The sequence below is a fragment of the Dermochelys coriacea genome, chromosome 2, assembly GCF_009764565.3.
Source record: "Dermochelys coriacea isolate rDerCor1 chromosome 2, rDerCor1.pri.v4, whole genome shotgun sequence".
NCBI lineage: Eukaryota > Metazoa > Chordata > Testudines > Dermochelyidae > Dermochelys > Dermochelys coriacea.
This window is the reverse complement of record NC_050069.1, coordinates 114,800,332-114,814,431: the sequence shown is the minus strand read 5'-3', so window position 1 is coordinate 114,814,431 and position 14,100 is coordinate 114,800,332. Positions and strand designations below refer to the sequence as shown.

The window sequence follows — 14,100 nt, the reverse complement described above, 5'->3', positions numbered from 1 at the left end:
TATTGAAATCATGGAGGAATTCTTCCAGGGTTTCCTTCCTATGGGTCCAGATGATGAAGACGTCATCAATGTAGCATAGGCAGAGAAGGGGCGTGAGTGGACGAGAGCTGAGGAAGCGTTGTTCCAGGTCAGCCATAAAAATGTTGGCATACTGTGGGGCCATTCGGGTGCCCATAGCGGTGCCACTGGTCTGGAGGTATATATTTTCACCAAATTTGAAATAATTGTGCATGAGGATAAAGTCACAGAGCTCAGCAAACAGGTGTGCTGTGGCATCATCAGGGATACTGTTCCTGACAGCTTGTATTCCATTTGTGTGTGGGATGTTCGTGTAGAGAGCCTCTACATTCATGGTGGCTAGGATGGTGTTTTCTGGAAGATCATCAATGCATTGTAGTTTTCTCAGGAAATCAGTGGTGTCACAGAGATAGCTGGGAGTGCTAGTGGCATAGGGTCTGAGTAGAGAGTCCACATATCCGGACAGTCCTTCAGTGAGAGTGCCAATGCCCAAAATGATGGGGCGTCCAGGATTTCCAGGTTTGTGGATCTTGGGTAGTAGATAGAATAACACCAGCCAGGGCTCTAAGGGTATGTTGATTTGTTCCTGTGTTAGTGTAGGGAGTGTCCTGAATAGATAGTGCAGTTTCTTAGTGTGTTCCTCAGTGGGATCTGAGAAAAGTGGCCTGTAGAATTTGGTATTGGAGAATTGTCTGGCAGCCTCCTTTTGGTAATCACCCATGAAAGCTTATGCTCCAATAACGTCTGTTAGTCTACAAAGTGCCACAGGAGTCTCTGCCGGTTTTACAGATCCAGACTTACACAGCTACCCCTCTGATATTAAAAACTTTACTTATCAATGTCATCGCCATCTAATTTAATTCTCTGAGCTGCTTCACCTCACCCTTAATTCTATTTTAAATATCCTTAATTGAAAATACAATCGATTTTCAGAACATACACATACACATTTTAATTCTTTTTTACCTCCTCCTCTTGGGTTCTCCTTTTTCCCCATCCCTTCATCTCCCCTGCTGCTCATTTCCATCGGCAGTCTCACACAGAGGGGCCGTTGTTTAGTACCAAACTGTTTTATGGGTAAAAGCATGTTTCTGCTAACTATAGAGAACTGGAATTGTACTCTCTAGTTCCTTATACAAAATTCCCTTTTCTTGTTGACTATCAAACAAACAGGGAAAAAGCCATTCAGTTGAGAATGTGATGAACTATTTTAAAAAATTTGAGTTATCTTTCTGTTTCAGTCCCTTTGCAGAAGCCACTGAGGCTAAAGTGTTCATTACACTTCAGGCAACCCCGGGACCTAAGACTCATTTCAAATCAGATGATGTTTTAGTCATGGTAGACAATCTGTACACTCTCTGCTTTAGTTGTCTTTGACAGTTCGAACTGGCCTCACAAGAAGCCAAGTCCTGCACACCTTACTCCCTTGCATAGTTCCAGACTTAATGAGACTACTTACTGGAGTACGGCAAGAAGGATTTGACCCAGGATTTTTTACATATGCTATCACAGGACTTCCATGATAGAAGAGAAGAACAAGTTGGTCTATGTTTAGATTCGTTGTTAGCATTATGTGGATTTTCTCTAACTTCCTCTCCTTACAAAGAGCTTTAGTTAAGCAGCTCAGAGATTTTACTTAGGGATAAAGAAGCTTACTCACTAAAGATACCAGGCTAAAGCAGTGGACCCATAAAGGGGCAAATCTGGTTCCCAGCAACTAGACAGAATAACTAGTCTGGGCACTGGAGGTCTCCATGAGAATAAAGGAAGGAATCCTTCTTTATAAACCTGGAGTTGCTTCACTGCCATCTCTCTAGCCCCGAGGCTGTAGCCTCCATGCTCCATGCCAGTTGGCAATGGATCCACGTAGTGGTGAATCAAGCAGCTCTACCTCCACATAGCCCCATGATACATCCGAGATGCTTATTCCCTGCACAGCCTTCTCAAAGTCTTCCCTTTCCCCACCAGGCAGCAGAATGTCTCTGGTTCTGATGCATGCGAGTCCCTCCATCCCCATTGGAAAGGATGAAAAATTTGTCCTAAAATGGATAATCATGTGCTTTTAAAGTCTGATGAGGTATTTGTACTGGATTTGACAGTGCTTGACATTTGGTTAGGCATGTATTCTGTGTGTTCTTGTACAGAAACACACATGCACAAGTCATGGGCCAAATCCATCCCTAGTCTAAGCAAGTTCATTGACTGCAGGTCATGTGGTAGTGTCCATTCCCTGAGGGGACGACTGAAACTTTTACAACTGGAGAATAGTGCAAGAAAGAATAGTATCCTTCCAGTCTGAATTTTTCAGATGAATAGTCATTTGTACTTATGTAACATGAGAAATATTTATTATATTATTTCTATTACAATAGTGACACATTCGAGTTTTTCCAGGAATTAATTTGTCCTGTTATTTCTAGGGTTGTTGGAAGTAGACCTTGTCAGATTGCATGAAGAAAAGGAGAGTATCATTCATTTATAGGAAGAAGATGGAATAACATTTTAATTGGCTTGTTTTACTGAAGTATAGCATTAAAAAAGACTGTCTAGTGAAGTTAAGGCAAAATATTGATCTATATGGTTAACTTGGTTAGAAATTGTAACTGACACTAGTGTTCTTTTCTACTCTCCCCATTGATCAGACTTAGCATCTTCCATGTTTCTGATGAAGTCGGTTTTACTTTTCACATCTGTCCCCATGCTGCAGGAAGAACAGACACTTGGTCGGGACACAGTGTGCTAAATTCAATAAAGCCAGTGGCATCACTCCAAGAATGAATGTTGCCTAAAATGTCCAGTTCCTCTATTCTGTGTTGCCAACTCTCACAATTTTACCGTAACTCTCACAATATTTTGCATTTTTCTTAAAGCTCCAACTCCTGATGGTTACATAAGAATCTCAGCTTTGAGGGCTCAGAGAGTGTTAAAATACATTTCTAGCACTCGTGGTTGCAAACTGAAGTTAGAAAATGTGACTCAAGTGCACCCTAAGTCTCAAAATTCACGAGGCAAATAAAATAGCCTTTACATTTATTAGGTTTTTAAAATGTCATGATTTTTAAACCAATCTAATGATTTTTGAATATTTGGGTTTATCAATGCTGATGACAGAAAATGTGTAACTATTCTGTAGCAGTGGAGTATTGTCAAGAGAATCTCCCCTGCACTCCAAAACCAGAGTAGGGACTTAGATAAATGCATGGCATTGAAAATAGGTTTGAGATGAGAACTTCTGAGTCGTGACTAGCAGCTTCCCTATCTTGTAGAGTAATAGATAATATACTTGTTAAGATGAAACTGAACTGCTGACATTGTGTCAGACCATCTAAAATGTGCATGAAAAGATTTTTTCATTGGACCACCTTCTGTTGGTGAGAGAGACAAGCTTCTGAGCAACACAGAGCTCTTCCCCCAGTCTGGGAAAGGTACTCCGAGTTTCCCAGCTAAATACAAGGTTGAACAGACAGATTAGCATAAAAGTAGTTAGCACATATTCTAAGGTGGGGTAGTCAATAGGCAGCCCATGGGCCAAATACAGACTGCCAGACACTTTTGAATGCTTTTATCATTATTGCCAGGTTTCAGAGTAGCAGCCGTGTCAGTCTGTATTCGCAAAAAGAAAAGGAGTACTTGTGGCACCTTAGAGACTAACAAATTTATTTGAGCATAAGCTTTCGTGAGCTACAGCTCACTTCATCGGATGCATTTCCCCTGAATGCATCCGATGAAGTGAGCTGTAGCTCACGAAAGCTTATGCTCAAATAAATTTGTTAGTCTCTAAGGTGCCACAAGTACTCCTTTTCTTTTTTGCGAATACAGACTAACATGCATCCGATGAAGTGAGCTGTAGCTCACGAAAGCTTATGCTCAAATAAATTTGTTAGTCTCTAAGGTGCCACAAGTACTCCTTTTCTTTTTGCGAATACAGACTAACATGGCTGCTACTCTGAAACCAACACTTCCTTTGGAGGAGTGTGGATCTGGATCTGACTTTCATGACTAATCCCTGTTTGTATAAATGCCTGAATCAACCCCTTTGGATTGGAACAGCCCTAACTCTAGAGAAGGGCTTACCTGGATCCAGATCTGCATCTGAACTTTACAGCTAGGACTTATCTCTAGATTATAGTCACTGGAACTTTCCCACCCCCCAATATAGGTAGTTAACCCATATACATAAGTGACGTCTTCTGATACCTGGAGCCTTTTCCCCTAAAGTAACTGTTGGTAGCCAGTTTGGCTACTCCTTCAGAACTCCTTGTGCTACTTGACTCCCTTCTTATTCAGGTAGGGATGTTGAACTACAGGGGAGCGCTCCTTGATGTCCTGTGTAACAGCAAACTCACATAAACATGCATGCTAGAGACACATGCTCCTTATTAGAGAGAGCATGGATTTCCATGTCATCTGCTCTTGTTTGTTTCTCTCTTCATGGGTGTGATTTCCAAATCAAAACCCTGAATAGCCTTAGCACAGTTTGAATTATATAATTGTGCTGCTGAGAGTCACATGACTTGCTGTCTGAGTAATTCCCTGCAGAAGGAGACAAGCTGCATGTTAAAAAGCTCAACAAATAGTGTTTAAAACAAAAAGTATATCGCATAGAATTTCCATAGTACTTCATTTGAAATTGTCTACTGCTGCAACAGCCACATGTATTTCTGGTTCAAAGCTTAGGGATTTGATGGGAAGAGGACGAGTGGGGATCAGAGGTGGGGGAGGGTGTATTAGCTGGACCTGTGGTTTGTTTTCTGTTCCCTTCAATAACAACCTCTGCCTTCAAAACTGGGTGCATCCGATGTTGAGCAAAATGAGTGGCTCGCTGGAGACCTCAACAAGGAGCTAGGAATCATTGCCTTGTGGAGGTAAGATGCAATCATCTTCCTAACAGTCTGTGATCTAAAACCCATCATTACTTTTCTGTGATTGTGTAAGATAGAAGAAGAGAGAGTAAACAGCTGACACCTCTGTAAACTGGCAGGGGTCTGCAGAAGATATATTTATAGGTAATGTAAGGGGGAGTAGGAAGAGGTACAAACTGAATGTAATCTTTTATTATCACATAAATGCCTTGGTGCTGTTTTCAGGACTGTTAATTGGATTGATTATTTTGAACTCTCTATCTCCCTTTCACATGTGAGTTGGTCAGTGAATTGTAACTTGTTTCGACTAGCTGAATCAGAAGGAGAAGGGGCTGTCTGGCACTGCAAGGCTGTATGGGGGGTGGGGGCGTGTATTTTCAGACCACAACACTTAAGGAGACTGTTGATCAGTTTCAGAAAGCATAGCTGTTGCAGAGAAAGAGAGAGGGGAAGGAAGCGTGAAAGCACCTTTGTGATCCCTAACAGGTAGGCAAGAGCATAAACCATATGTTTGTTCCTGGATATTCTTCTTTCTCAAAGAACTGGTAATATAGATCTATATATATTGTTTGGGTTTGTGTTCCTTAGACATGGTTGATGATAGCAGCAGCATGTGTATGCCCAAAAGCCAGTGTGTGAATGAGAGATCACAAGCTCTTCTTAAAATCAGTGAGGTATCTGGGATTTGCAGACTAGGGGAGATTCACTTGCAAATCCTGCTGCAATTGAGACATGTGATCACTGGAGGTCCACAGCACGTGATTGTTTGAGGAACCCAAAAAAGTTAATTTAGAAGACCTAAAAAGCCTAGGAGTTACCTTCCTGAGCACCCTCTGTTGCAAACGAGGGAGAGAGCTAGAAAAAGCTGAGAGAGGGAATTTGATCTTCTCTGTTGATTTCTGCCTTTGATCCAGTTGCTGACATGTGAAAAGAATAATTGAATTGTCCCACCATCTGGTAGCTATTACAAGAAATCCCTGTGCACATATATGCAAAGTGGGCAAGCCCAAAACCAGGGGTTTGGGGAGAAGGTTTGTCCTTGTTGTGTTTGTTTATTCTCTGTTATACCTGTATGTTGAAATATAATATAGCAACTCTAAGACTGAAAGAAGGGATTAAGTGGAATTAACATTTGAGATTGGAAAGAAAACATATAAACACAAGCATTGGTAAGGAGGACAATATATCTATAATCACTGTTTTTAGAGGCTATGAAATGCATAACAACATGTTGCTCTTCAGTAATCCCTTCCTTCCTAAGAATGCAAACATTAATTGAGCTTCCTAATGTGTCTGTGAGGTAGGCATTAGTATTATTTTTTTCAGGTGGGGATATTGAGGCACAGAGTTTGTGGGTTCATTTATGCTAAAAGTCTAACTGTGCCAGAACATGGTTGGGGTATTTGTGTTGGCAGTTCTTGGAGGACAACATGTGTATAGAGCTGTCTGACAGCCTAAGCCTTAATACAGTGATTTAGACTGTAGCACCATGCTATACTCTGATTCCTGAATTCATACTATGGCCAAAATAAAGGGTTAGAACATAGACATATATGCCAGACAACTATACAGTGAAATAATAAAACGTATATTGTAGATGGGCCCTGGCTGAGATCAAAGTAGTTTGTAGCACAGCTTGGAACAGCCTTGTGCTTTAACCATTCAACTGTTTCAATTAGACAAAATAGCTCCCTTTTTTTTTTTTCCTTGACATGAAAAAATGTTATATGTTAACTTGGGTAATTACATTCTGCTTACCTAAAATTCCCAGTGTAGTTTCAACTGCTTATAGTGTTATGTTGTAGATTTGCTGTGTGGAAATCTTCCGCACTAGAGAAGGCAGCGAGTGTTTCAGCAGTAGGGGATGTAATCCCTGAACTGTATATATAGTAGTTTGGGATCGCTATATAAAAAGTACTACATGAACATCAGCCTCTTTTTAATAACGATATTGTTCACAGTGCTCTAGATTACAGGTTGGTAAGCATTTGCTTTATTTACTGAATTTCTGTTTTCTAAGTCTGCTGTCAGTGGAGAGATTTATAGTAAAAAGGTAATATGTATGTACATACGCTATCAGATCCGTTGTTCCCATTGTATAGGAGATGCATGTTTCACACAACAGGTGTGATTACAGTGATCAGCTTCTGCCACCCTTGCTCATTTTGAGCAGTACAGTATCTTACTCATGACCCAAAGATTCCCAGGGACACAGAACCAGGTCCTGTATATGCATATTCACTACATTGGGTGCTAGGACTAGAAACCCTGGTCTGTCAGCTCCAAAAATGCAAGCCTCTACTACTTGAGCTAAAGAAGAAATTTCATAGTATTGATATTGGTATCTGCAGCCACTAGAGAGCATCACCACTCACTATTTTATATGCACAAAGCCAGTGAATTATATCACCTTGCAATATAATCTCCCAAAGCAGATATATTTGGCCAGATTGAACCCTTGTATAAATCCACTGATTTTGATAGAGTTACAGTAGGGATCTGTTTGGTCAAATATGGTCACAGTGATAGCTGGTACTATTAGATATAGATATCTAATAGTATGTTAATAAAATATCTGTTGAAGGACAAAGATAAAAATAAAATATCCACCGGTCTCCATAAAAAATGCTCACCTCTCCAAGAAATATAAATTGAAGACAATGATATGTTTGGTGTTTATCTGTCTACTACCATGCAGTACACCCACTGATGACAGTGAGAGTTATGTGTAGATAGGCTGGGGAGTACATACCCATTCATTTTTATGAGTGGTGGTCAGACTGACAATAGATTAACCCATCAATCTCTCTGTAAGAACCATCATACTCTGTGGATAAACATCTGCATATTAGAACTTCTCCGTGGAGACTGGATGTGATACACAATGATGACTCTGAATGATCTGGTACAATCTTTCATTTCATGCATTGATCAGATAAATATTGACTCCAAAAAAATAATTATGGTTAAATAAGGGTGATTTTTCAACAGATTAAAACTTATCTGATTTGGCCTTGACCTATAGTAATAGACGGTAACAGGTTATATCAGTAGTTTTGAATGAATACAGAAGCTGTGAAACTAATTTAAGCGTGAAAATCAAGGCTAATTCTCCAACCTTACTGGTGAGTTTGACTGGCTTGGTAGTACTTTTGCCCCTGGATCAATCACCTAGATTTTTACCCAAAGTTTTTGCAACAGAGCTATGTAAAATGTTTACAATAAACCCTGAAACCACATGAAACTTGCTGGTTTCTAGTTTTCTTACAAGCTCATACCTCAACTCACATTTGTTAAATTGTTCACAAAATGTGAGACTTTGTAATTGTTCTGCTTTTTTGTTGTTGTTGTTTCATTGTACGTTCTTTCTTACATTTCATATATTTATTGTTTCTAAAAGAAAAAAATATTTCAAGCTACACTCTGGGATCTTTAAAATTCCTTCTATTCAACATGAAGGGAGCAGCTTTTTAAGAGAATCTCAGTATTATATAATAGCTTTCATCCTGCAGAGCAGGAAATCTCTTTCAGGACAGGTAGAATTTTAAACAGCTGGGTTTCTGCAATCTGAAAATGAATGTTCTTGTTTTGAAAGTAATTCTTGTCCTGCTTCAATGATTACTAGGAGAATAACATATAAACTAACAATTTCAAAAAAAATGCAGCAAAAATCCTATTGTACCAAAGCAAAAAGGAACACAATTCTCAAATGTTTCCAGTTTTTTCTATATATAGAACCCGCATTCTTCAAGGTGGTTCCATTTTGGGCAAAACAGTTTTCTGCCATAATTATTTTCCTGCGTATCTGAACTCACTTTTGAGAAACCCAGGACCAGTTTCGGATTTTACATCAAAGTCGTGCAAAATTCTGCATAGGTTTAATACAAAAATAGGTGAAACTCAATAACAGTTTGAAAGCTTTGAGATTTTTCATCTTCCAAACTCTGAGATCCTGATCCAACTGAAGTTCATCTATGTAAACCTAGGTGGATAGAACTAATTATCATGTTTCCATTAACCTCTATTAAATAAAACTGCCGAGTTTTGCCCAGGTCTCCACAGCCGTGTCGTCCTAGGGAGGAACTGTGTTGTCAAAAGCACATTTCATTTTATGGCATGTAATAATGATGTGCCTTTTTAAAAAAAAAAAAAAAATTCTCCTCTTTTGTCCACAATGGCTGGAATTCAGATTTGAGTGTCTGGGTAACTCCATTCCAAAATGTATTTAAGCATGCAGCTTTTGTTTTTCAATAGAATATAGCCACTTACAGCTGTAATGCAAAGCACTTTAGAAAATATCAGTCCATGATTATGATATCCTACTGAGAAAGTGGAAGTCACACAGATATCCTTTGCTTGTTAGCAACATTGTGGTAGGTCTTGGTGCAAGCTAATTTCTGGTGTGGTTCTATCATTGGAGTCATTAGAACTGTACCAGGGGTGAACTTGTCCCCCTCTTTATACCTTTCTCACCTTTTGTTTAATGAAGTGCAATGAATTTTAAACTTTACCAGGAACTGTGTTCTACAAGTCTGTAATAGAAAATATCTGCAGATTAATCAAGCTGCAGTGTTTAACATTAAATTTGCTTATTATAAATGACTGGTATGTCATGGTAATGAGTTTTTTCCTCCAGTTTTAGAGACTGAATCTTGCTGATACGTGCAACCAGGGTTTTTGGTGGTATATTACATTCACCCATTCTTTACTAACCTGTTAAGTCATTTGGGTGAAAAACGGTGACCTCTTACTGACTTTTTGCCATTTTGATAAGCTCCCTTTGAACAAGTGAATGAGAGGGACAGGGAGGGATGGGTTAAAGCACGCTTTACTCATACAGTACACTCAGTGCCTGGGTACTTAATTAAGGAAAACCAAAGAGTGGGAGAATCCTAACACTGCTAAATTTTCACTAAATAGCCTAAGTGCAAAATGGGTGAGGTAATTTGTTTTATTGCACCAGCTTCCCTTGATGAGAGAGACCAGCTTTCTGAGTTTACACAAAGTTGCACAGGAGGGGAGAGAGAGAGAGCGATCTCTGGGTAAATTCAAAAGCTTGTCTCTCTCACCAACAGAAGTTGGTCCAATAAAAGATATTACCTCACTCACTTTGTCTCTCTAATATCCTGGGACCAACACAGCTAGAACAACACTCCAAGTATAAAATAGCAGATTAGAAAGAAGAATAAAAGATAAGTAAGCCACTTGGGAGTTAAAGAAATAGTAGTGTTCTCCCTCCGACCCCGCCATATTTTTGTCTTTAATAGAAACATATGTTATGGATGAAGAGATCTGTACGATACAGTTGACCAACTCTACTCTATCCCTTGCCCCAAGGCAGAAATAATCCAGTCAGTAGAGACTCTATGTGAATAAATAGTATGTCCCTCTCAGTGGATACTTCTCAGTCTTAAAATTAGTTACAGGATTTAGATAAGATCCCTAGTCAAAATCGGGGCTCTCCAGGTATTCCATTTGGGAGTAGAAATTGGTGATAGCCAGGTATTTCTTTGCATTCTTATTTATTTAAGAGGAGTGTACAGAGTCCTGTGTCTCTGAATGCTGAAGGAACCAGGGAAAAAAGGAAGAGTACCAGGTCCCTAAGCTTCTTTACCAAACACCAGATCCAAAAGCTTTCTTGTCTTTAGCTTTTTCCAGAGCCACACTGTCCTAAGCTACGGGCTCCTGCTTCAGTTTTTTCTTGCCTCTTTTCCTCTGCCCCTCTCTTTGTTCTTGTCCGTGACCTCAGTATCTGGGTGTTTTCTCACACACCCCTCTACCCAAAACTATACTCAGTTCAAAAGCTCCTTGGATGGTTCACACGCTCCTTTGTCTCTAGCTGGGGGTTAGGTGTGAACTCATCCTTCAAATAACATATCAACCTCAATGTGTTTTAACCCAATCCATAACAAAGTTTTATCCAGCTCATAATAATACATATAATGAAATTATGATCCCTGCTCCAAAGAGCTTGCAAGCTTTCTCACACTGTCCCTCCTAGTGGTGTGACTTGGAGAGACCACTGATCTGGTCTACTCTGAAAACTTCATTGGCATAACTACTGTAATGGATCCATAGATCCAGTGCTCTTGAATGGCTCTGGAATAATGTCTGTGAGGACCCCCTTCATTGTGTCAATCCCCCTAGGGTCACACTCTTTCTCCCTGGGGTAAGCCTCTAGGTTTCACCTCCTCCTGGGACTGAAGAACAGAGCCTTCAGCACACCTGCTTTGCCCCATAAGCTCCCCTCAGCCATTCCACCTGAATTGGACACCTGGGGAAGACTTACACACTCAAAGGGAGCAATGGCCTCCCAGCTTCCTGACTCTGGAATGGCTTGCAGTCAGCATTATAAAATAGAAGGATTTATTAGATGTCTGGAACACAGTGTAAAAAGTCCTTAGGCTAACATAGAGAGCAGAAAGTTGCAGCAAAGTCCATCTGGGTTGGTCCTAAGCCCAGAGCTCTCTATGATTTCCCTGAGCCCCAGTCCAGAAGAGTGTTATGCTTCCAGCGGCCCATACATAACAACCCCCAAGGGTACCTCCTCTGTCCCTTGTTCTGGTTTCCAGGGCAAAAACGGTCACTTAGCCATCTTCCTTAGTCCTTTTGTTCTCCAGCTGGTCACAACTGGTTGGCTTCCTGCTGTGGGTGGGCTCCACTTATTATTAGTTGCTAGGTACCAAATGGCCGGACCTTATCTGGGCCCACGCCCCAAATAACTAGGCCACAGTTACATCTGGAGCTCTGGATCTCTGCAAAGAGAAAACAACCTTTTTTCACCACCGAGTTTAACCGTGCACCACATGGGGAAACTGAGGCACACACAGCTCTCACTCTGGAGTGTGAAAATTCCATACCCCTGAGGGGCATAGCTATGTCAGTGTAACACCTGATGTAGACAGCACTAGGTCAATGGAAGCATTCTTTCATCAACCCAGCTACCACCTCTCGGCGTGGTAGATTCACTACAGCGACAGGAGAGCCCCTCTTATCACTATAGTGAGTGCTACACTGAAGCACTACAGCAACAGTGCTGCAGCTGTGCCACTGTAGCAGTTTGAGTGTAGATATACCCTAGGACTGAGAAGGTAGTTTAGTCCTGTTGCCAAAACTATAACCCCTCCGCAGAGACAACTATGTTACCATGGTTCCTAAGAATCCTAGTGATGGACCAGAACCCCACTGTCATTTAATTATATTACAGTAGTACCTAGAGGTATCTAATCGGGACATCACTGTGCAAACAAAACCAAGTCCCTGCCTCCAGAGAGCTCACAGGCTAGGATTTTGACAAGATACAACTGGTGGCTAACCAGACAAACCAGGGATGTGAACAGCTATCTACTAGTTTCAGAGTAGCAGCCATGTTAGTCTGTATTCGCAAAAAGAAAAGGAGTACTTGTGGCACCTTAGAGACTAACAAATTTATTTGAGAGCTGTAGCTCACGAAAGCCTATGCTCAAATAAATTTGTTAGTCTCTAAGGTGCCACAAGTACACCTTAGCTATCTACTAGGAGCTGAAATGAGATCAGAAACTCATTTCACACGGGATACCAAACAACTGTCCAAAGCTAATAACTTTGGATCATTACAATCCTTGATTGTATTTGAACAGCTGATCTGGAGGTGAAAAGCACCATATCTATTTACCAATTCCAGAAGCTGGAAGTACTCTTTTATCTGCAGATATCAAATTTGCACCCTTGATTGTATGTGGATATCAGGCTGTCTTGTGTATATTAGACAGGAACTTGTTCGAGATGCGATAAACTTTGACATTCAGCACTGCATACATTTGGTTTCTATTGGTTAAAAGCATAGCTTTTGGAAATAATTTTTCACTTTTAGTGAACAAAGACCTGATCTTCAGTCTGAAGAAGGCCTGTCTTAAGGTAAAGGAAGCAAACAAAAATCTTCAGTTTTACTTTTCAAGCCAAAATCCTTTTTTGTTCTTGGAAGCTAAACTCTTTACATTATTTCCCAAATATAAATAAATGTGTAGGTCATTCGTGGCTACTTTCCAAAAATAGGTTGAGTAAAAAATACAGCAAAGTATTGAGCTGAATTGCCTAGGTGTGGGAGAGCTGGGGGTGACATTCAGATAGGGGCCTTTGTATAGACAGAAATATCATTTAGACCAGGGGGTTCTCAAACTGGGGGTCACGACCCCTAAGTGGGTCACGAGGTTATTATGTGGCGGGTCACTAGCTGTCAGGCTCCACCCCGCTTCACCTCCAGCATTTATAATAGTGTTAAATATATATATTTTAAAAAGTGTTTTTAATTTATAAGGGGGTTCACATTTAGAGGCTTGCTGTGTGAAAGGGGTCACCAATACAAAAGTTTGAGAACCACTGATTTAGATACCTTTGTACAGCCAGTAAATCCAATTGCTGTTTTTAAGTCTTTGAGACTTCTCTGTCACTTTGGACTGGTTATGGCCAGTTCTGTATCTGAGCTTTCCTGCTTAGAGGCTACTTTTCCGAAAAGAGAGAATAAGTGTTAATAGAATCATTGCACTGCCCACCTTCCTTTTGCTTCTCACATTGTTTGTTCACTATGTCCAGAATCATGCTCAGTTAAAATAAATGCATCATTTTGATGTTAACTATGTGACTCTAAATTCCACAGCTTCAATTTAAGATAAAAATACAAACAAAGCTAGGATAAAATAGTGTTTTGTTTTGTTTTTAGGCCTAAAAATGGCTAGTGATTTTGGATGCCCATCTGGAGATACCTTTATATGGGCCTGATTTTCAGAAAGTGCCAAGCACTCACTCTTTGAAAATCAGGCACTTTAAAGGTGTCTCAAATCAGGCACTCAAAATTATTAGTCAGTCTTGAAAATATAGGCCTTAAAGTTTACTTCATTGACTTGTTATTTTAAATAGCCTCAAGGGAAGGGGAAGTAATCACAACCTGGTGGCATTCTGTTAGGAAAGCAAAATTCTTTTGAAGTGTCTATCCAATTACATGTTCTGTTCAAGGGTAACTTTCAGCATGTCAACATCTCAGAGCTTAAATGTGGTAGTGGAATAAGAAACCTTGTCCAACTAAGGCTAAAAGTGAATGCAACAAAATGTTATGTTCACATCAGAGTGTGACATACTTTCCTTTTTTTTAAAAACTTATTTATAACCCATGAGTGCCTCAGTAAACACAAGGCATGTGTCTGTGCTTCTCACAATCTTTTTGTGTTGTGTGGGTGTCATTGTT

General features: G+C 40.1%; 1 protein-coding gene across 9 annotated transcripts in view; it reads left to right on the top strand.

Moving 5' to 3' along the window:
* The window catches only part of PHACTR1 (phosphatase and actin regulator 1), a 450,172-nt gene that overhangs the window by 189,862 nt on the left and 246,210 nt on the right, over nt 1-14,100 (top strand). Inside the window, exons 1-2 of one of the 9 annotated variants that reach the window (XM_038389718.2) lie at nt 4,776-4,883; nt 5,292-5,366. The exons of 6 other annotated variants lie outside the window; for them this stretch is intronic. The gene's annotated coding sequence lies outside the window, so the exon portion shown is untranslated. Of the gene's footprint in view, nt 1-4,766; nt 4,884-5,291; nt 5,367-5,921; nt 6,050-14,100 lie in introns of those variants that run through there. 2 more of the 9 variants (XM_038389721.2, XM_038389720.2) reach the window with 2 other exon arrangements.